The following is a 6,812-nucleotide window of genomic DNA, read 5'->3' on the forward strand; positions in this document are numbered from 1 at the left end:
ATGCCCAGAGGGCACAGGACCATCTTTAGTCAAGTTCCCTGCACCCGGGTCCAGAAGCCAGCCGGGGAGCGAATTCCTTAGTGACAGCGCTTTTTCCCTTGAGGTCTGCAATGCGTTTTCTCAGACCCTCTCGACCGAGTAAACATGTTGACTTGGCAAGGCCATTCCCACATCCAGCTCTTATTCTGGCTTTGCTGGGTCTCACTGTGCCAATCTGGCCAACGCAGTCGGTGTGGTCAGGCCCCGTGGAAAGGATGAGGAGGGGGAGGGCCATGGAGGGCCAGACCCCGGGGGGAAGCGCACGTCCCAGTCTCTGCTCAGGAGGCCCTTTACTGCCTTCATCCTCAAAACAGTTGCGGGGGAGGAGATTATCGTTCCAAGTTTAAAAACAAGAAGTGTTTACAAAATGACTCTAGTCTTGCTTCCTCATGGAAACTATTTTTTCAATGTTTTTAAGAGTGAAACATTGTCTTATTGGATGTAGCCCATTATTGCGGGGGGCACAAATACAAGGTATCAGGAAACCACAGCTGAGACAGCATCATGTTGGACACAGAGACTCTGTGACTGTCACCTAGGCTGGGAGCTAGACCTGGCAGAGCCACGGGTGCAGGGCCGGGAAATCGGGGCGGCTTTTCCAGGCCCGGCCTCCCTTGGCAGAGGCCCCTCTCCCTTCTCTGGGAAATAATGGGGGAGAACTTTGATATTTAATAAATACTTGCAGCCGAACGCTGACCGTCACAGCAGAGCCCTGAGGAAGCACCGGTGAGTGAGGACAGAGGGCAGAAAGGTCATCTGAAGTCACCACTCGGATACCCACCAAATTGAGTCCCCCCCCCCCCAAACTGGGTCCCAACCCTCATTTACAAATAAAATTTCTAACCCATTACTGTAAAAAATACAAAGAACTGTGAAAAGGACACATCAACTAAGTAGTAAAAAGAACACCCTGACTCAGGAACTGGAGTCCAGGAAACAGCTATAGCACTCAGCCATTAAAAATATATATATATATACTTTGAGAATTGTGGAAGCTCACTTTGTTGGAAAGATTTCCTATCAGCCTTTTTAATTTGGAAGATTCTGACCTCAAGACTCAAGACTCAAACTTCACGGGGGCGGGGGTGCTGACAGTCCCGCGGCATCCACGGTAAGCGAAGGTTACAATACATACGGCAGGGCCTCGCCTGCCATCACCCACACAGGGCCTCCCCAAGACTAACAGCGTGGGCTCCCCAAGCCCAGGAGATGCTTACCACACTCTCCTTAGGTCGGCATCTTGGGGACCAGCCAACAACTATGTCTTTTTTCCAAAGGGGAAACCAATACAGAGATTCCAACCCCACTCCCCCAGGGCTACTGGCTCAGGGAGGGACTCTGGCCCGGAGTCCTGGTTTTCTAATTCAAAACTGATCCAAAGCACCCCAATCCAAAACCACAGCTCTCAACTGCAAGTTAAGAATCATTCACTTGAGGCGGGCTGGCTCCGTCAGTAGAGCCCGCAACTTTTGATCTCAGAGTCGTGAGTTCAAGCCCCACATCCGGGCCTGAACATTGGAGCCTACATAAGAGGAAGGAAAAAAAAAAAAAAGGAACCCATTCGCTGAAATCACTTTCCTGGGTCAATCACCTGCGGAAATGGGTCCTTTTTGTTTTTGCTAAGTTTACCTGTGAATTAATTCAAACTTGTATAGCTTCTCCTCTCCCCCAACAAAAGTACAGTAATTATTAAGATTTCGTTGCAGTAACTACAAAGCTGCACCCTCTCACCTAACTTTCCGTGTAGACTGCGCTAATTAATACTGTGGCCACTAAGTACGTAAATTACGGCTTCAGAAACTGAAAGTACCGTTAATTTTACAGAGTTTTAATTAACTTGAATCTCCATGTTCACATGTGGCCGGTGGTTACCCTACCGGACAACGAAGTTATGAAAGCCATTTCTCCACCGTGGTCAAAGCCTCTTGATTCCGTGCAGCTATGTCTGTAGCTGTTCACGGATTTCACCGCAGATCCCCGTTTGTGAATGTGTGTATGTCATCTGGAGAGCTTTAGCTGTCCAAACGTGAAAACTCATGCCAGGCAGACATAAAAACAGGAACAGCCAGCGTAAGAGCTGGGCTTCGGGAATCAGACAATCCTCTCTCCGCCCTGCGTTCACAAGTCAGTGTTCTCTCTGCAGAATAAAAATAATAATCGCTACGCACGCAGCATTAAGTGCACGGCACTCAAAGAGCGTAAAGACAATTATTCGATTTGTGGAACAGCAAAACTAACATGTACAGGCCGCTTTACCGTTTTAGGAAAACTTACACATTCTTGCTGTCTGCACCATACACAGTGAGGACCACGATTTCAATTCCCTTTTTTTAGTTTTACATACACAGAAATGATGCTCAGAAAAGCTCCAGGCCTTCAAGGTCAGCAGCAGGCCCTTCACCGTTTTAGGCCAAATGGGGACAAAGGTTGGGTTTCCAGCCAAGCAGTAAGTGTCAAGACAAAGTTGGATTCAAGGGCTCTGTCCACCTCTTTGCAGAACCACTGGTCCCCCTCCCGACAGTGGGTTCCTGGAAACTCCTGATGCCTCCTCCGGGTGAGGCGTCTAGAGCTCCCAGGGTGAAGGTCAGATTAAGACCAACCAGGACCTGAGAGCCGCTCCATCCCTACTCAGCCCATTAAAACATTCAAACACTCAGGAAGGGTGAGGAAACCTGGGTGTGGGTAACTGGCGGACTGATGAAGCCCTGCACACAAGCAAAAGGAAAAGCCAGCCCCAGATGATCCAGCGAATACTACTTTGTCCCCAAGTGCACGCCGCCCAGTAAAATACCTAAAAATCTCGGGGTTTGTCCCCCAGGTGTGTGTTCACTTAAGGACTGGAATCCCCTTAAGACCCGTTTTAATAAGTGGGTCAAATAATGAACTTCAACTTTTATCCCCGGATTAGTCATCCGGCTGGGTAGTTTTCTGCAGAATCTGCAGCCCATCTGAACCACTAGGATCCTCTAAAATAAAAGTGTCATCTTAATGTCTTCCTGTGCCATACTCAGCATTCCGGCCCCGCTCATCGCCTCTTCTCTAGGAATGACAAGTTGGAAACTTTTTATAAAATCGGGGAGAGCCGACTGCCACCCGGAAGCCGCCGCCGGGGACCTTCGCAGGGCGCTCCCCTCGCCCCGACCCCTCCCCCTCCCATCCGGAGTCCCGCCCCTCCCCTTCCAGGTTACACCGGGGACTGGGGCGGCGCGTCGGGAGAGAAAAACAGCCAGAAGTCGGGTCGAGCCCCATGGGACCGTGCCAACCAGAAGCGGCTGCCGGAGCAGCAGGCGGTGGGATTCTGGGTCTTTAGGGCTTCTGCCCCACGACATCCCCGACTAGGGGGAGTACGAGAAACCCGCCTCCGCCTCTAACTTTGTGGAATTTCCAGCGCACTTGGCTCGGGGAAGGCCAGGCCGTGCAGCGAGCCGGGGCCGAGGCCTGACCGCGCGCTCGGGCGGCGCACGTGAAGCCCAGGCCCTACCCCCGCGCGGGCGGGTCTCTAGCGACCCCAAACTGTCATACAGCAGGCGGGCACCCACACCCAAAGGCGCACCCCACGGCGCTCCCGGCATCGCCCCCCCCCACGCAGGGACGGTGCCCCCTGGGGAGCACAGCCCACGACACCGACCTGGGGGCACCCGTCCCCCGAGCCCTAGGAGCAACAGGTCTGCACCCTGTCCAGGCCAAGCTCGGCAGACCCAGCCTCGCCAGGGGCGCCCCCCACCCCCGCCCCACGCGCGCGCGCGCGCGCACACACACACACACACACACACACAAACGCGCCCGCGCGCGCGGATGTCGCCCTCAGCCGGGTGCCCTCGCTCCGGCCGGGAGCCCCGGACTTCCTTGACAGTTTCCGCGTCTCGGAAACGGAGCAGCCGCCGGGCCGCGCCGCGCCGCCTCGCCCGCCCCTCACTCCGCCGCGCGCGGCCGCGCTGCCACCCGGTCCCGGGCGCCCGGGGATGAATGGGCGCCCCTCCCCCACGGGGGGGATCCCGCGGCGGCGCAGGTCCGCCCCGCCGGCCCCAGAACCGGCAGACAAAGGGACCCCGGGGGCCGGGCCGGGCGCTCCCCCAAACTTACCGGCCGCCGCCCCCTCCCCACGCCGCCCCCCCGCCCCCGCCCCCGGCGCGCCGGCACTTCGGGGAGCGGCCGCAGCGGGGTATTGTTCAGCCTGCAGGGAGCGCGCCGTACCCCGGCCCGAAGCCCGGGCGCACTTGGGGACCCGTCCCTCCAGAGCCGCGGCGGCCGCCCCGCGCCGCCCGCCCGCCGCCCCCCCCCCCCCCCCCCGCCGCCCGCCCCCCCCCCCCCCCCCCCGCCGGAGAAGTTTGCGCCCCCCGCCCCGCGCCCGGCCGCCGGAGCCCCGCGCACTCACCTCGCCGCTCGCAGCGCAACTTGTGGCGGCGCCGCCGCGCTCCGAGCCTCCCCGCCGCCGGCCGTCGCCGAGCCCGGGCCGTGCCGCGGCCGAGGAGGGCCCGGCGCCCCGGAGCAGCCGCGCGCCGCCCCCGGGCCGCCCCCGCCCCGCCGCCGCCGCGAGTCCCCGAGAGGCGCGGGCGCTGGAAAGTTTCGGGTGCCGAATGGCGGCCGAGGGCGCTGCGGCGGCGGCGGCGGGGCGGGGGCGCTGGCGGCTCCTCGCTCCCGAGAGCGGAGAGTGGGGGGGGCTGGGGCGGGAGCGGCGGCGGCGGCGGCGGCGGGAGAGGGCGGGACGGCGGGAGGGACCGGCACGGGCAGTGACCTCCGGGTGGGGGGTGGGGGGGAGCGGCCGCCAGCGCGCCGACCCCGGCCGGGAGGACTTCCAGGGGGGCCGCCGCCGCCGCCGCCCGGGCCGGCCCCTCCCCAACGGCCGGGGGGGGGGGAAGCGCTCCCCAACCCCCAACCCGTCCCCTCCCCCACGGCCGGGGGAGGGGAACCCGAGTCCACTTGGCCCCGCCCCTGCGTCCTGGGGGGGGGGCCCGCGTCCTAATCCTGCCCCTCCCCCACGGCCGCGGGAGGGGACGCTAGGCCTGCCCCTCCCCCCACGGCGAAGGAAGGGGTGAGAATCCGCACCCCCCACGGCTTCTGGGGAGGCCCGGAGTCCCAATCCAGCCCCTACCCTACCCCACGGTGGGGGAATCTGCGACCCTACTCAGCCCTTCACCCCGCGCTCTCCCCTGGCCCCCACCCTAGCGTGGGTGGGGGGAACTCGGACCTCTCCCTTTCCCCGTGGCCTCCAAGGGGGATGAAGTGAACGCGGGCCTACCCCCACGCAGTCCCATTCCCAAACTCTGCCTTTCCCCCCACTGCCAAGAGGGGACAGGAACCCGGGCCACCACCCCCGCGGTTTCCAGTGGGGGGAGGGGAACCCGAACCACAGCTAGAGTGTTACCCTCCTCCACCTCAAAAAAGAAGCTCCTCGGCGGCCCTAACAACCCCCTGCAAGCTGCCCGAGGGTGCATCTGTCTCAAAATGGGCTGCTCAGAGGACACCCCAAAGGCCTCTTCCCCCCCTCCCAAAAAAGTGGAGACTCAGGCGGAGCCTCGACCTTTGCAAAACACCTCCCGGAAAGAACCAGAAACGCTTGGGGAGAAAAACTCGGGCACACATAAGTAGAGGCCAGGAGCTCCTTAGAGGAGGGGTCTGGGCCTCTGGAGTTAGGGGTACCTGGGCCCTCGGGCCTCTCCACGCCCGACCCCCCACTCCACCCACAGGCTTTGCAAAGGGTTTTATGTTGCAATGGCTTATTTGGCTTGGCCCTGGCACACCAAAGTCCCCGGAGCTTCGTCCTCCTCCCCAGTTTGGAGACCCCGGCCCACCACTCGCGGTCTTAATTCAATTAAACAGACACCGCGCCCACCACCCAGCACTTCAGCGTCTGCTTTGTTGAATATTTTAAGATAACTTTGCCCCTCCCTTTGGTGTATAATGAGCTTTGCGCGCAGAGTCCAGTACACTCAGAATTTTAAACTGTAACCTCACTTGCTCCTTCCTGGGACACTAGACCATTTGTTGTTCAGGTTGTTGGGGGGGGTCCCGAGGTGAGTTTTTAAGGGGCTGGTCCTCCCTCAAAAAGGCGGACCTAAAAATATTGCAGTAAAACGTCACTGATGTAAAAACGACTGTTGCTACACCATTATTAGAGCACATCAATAAAAAATACACACTTACACTGTCTCCATAATTGTGAATCAGCAGAATAGATTGTGTCTTAATATGTATCAGTTGCCATTCAAGGGTCCCCAAAAGGACGTGGGGGGGCCTTCCCTTGAGCCTGCCCTTCGTTGCTCCCCGGCTCCCTGGGCTTGTGCGGACTGATGCTGAGGTATTACATGCAATCGAAAAACCGAGGGTGCAATCGAGAGCCCGAGCGAGCTCATGATGCAACCCTGCCCCGGTTACACGTGCTTCCCCTCCCCCACCGCCTGCTGGTGGGAGCGCTGCGTTTTTTCCGCCTGTAGGGTCACATTGTGGTTGATTGATTCTCCTTTCGCCTTGCTCAGTCATTCAGATTTGGAAAGTAAATAACAAGTTGACATCATTACAGCTCTCGGCTTTACGGGGACGCGGCCCTCGGCTACCGCACACTCTCGAGTAGCCGCGCAGCCGAACTGGCCCTCTGCCTCGCCGGCCCTGCCTCTCGTTAGCTGCTTGGAAATGCCTAGCTGAACTTGCGGGAAAGGCCTCTTTGTATGTTTTGATTACTTGGCAGGTGCCAGTCATTTAAAGTATAGGAAACCGGTGGAAATCCTCACTCCAAACTAGGACGGCTGTGACCAATTTTTACAGCTGGCCTTCGG

At 59.3% G+C, this 6,812-nt stretch overlaps 1 protein-coding gene across 2 annotated transcripts in view; it reads right to left on the minus strand.

Annotated features, from left to right (window-relative positions):
• Positions 1–6,302, minus strand: part of TBL1X (transducin beta like 1 X-linked) — a 202,025-nt gene extending 195,723 nt beyond the window's left edge. The window contains exon 1 of one of the 2 annotated variants that reach the window (XM_059385756.1): positions 6,184–6,302. The gene's annotated coding sequence lies outside the window, so the exon portion shown is untranslated. Of the gene's footprint in view, positions 1–4,414; positions 4,501–6,183 lie in introns of those variants that run through there. The other variant, XM_059385755.1, reaches the window with a different exon arrangement.
• Positions 6,303–6,812: the final 510 nt, after the last annotated feature.

This window comes from Mustela nigripes, chromosome X, assembly GCF_022355385.1.
Source record: "Mustela nigripes isolate SB6536 chromosome X, MUSNIG.SB6536, whole genome shotgun sequence".
NCBI classification, from domain to species: domain Eukaryota; kingdom Metazoa; phylum Chordata; class Mammalia; order Carnivora; family Mustelidae; genus Mustela; species Mustela nigripes.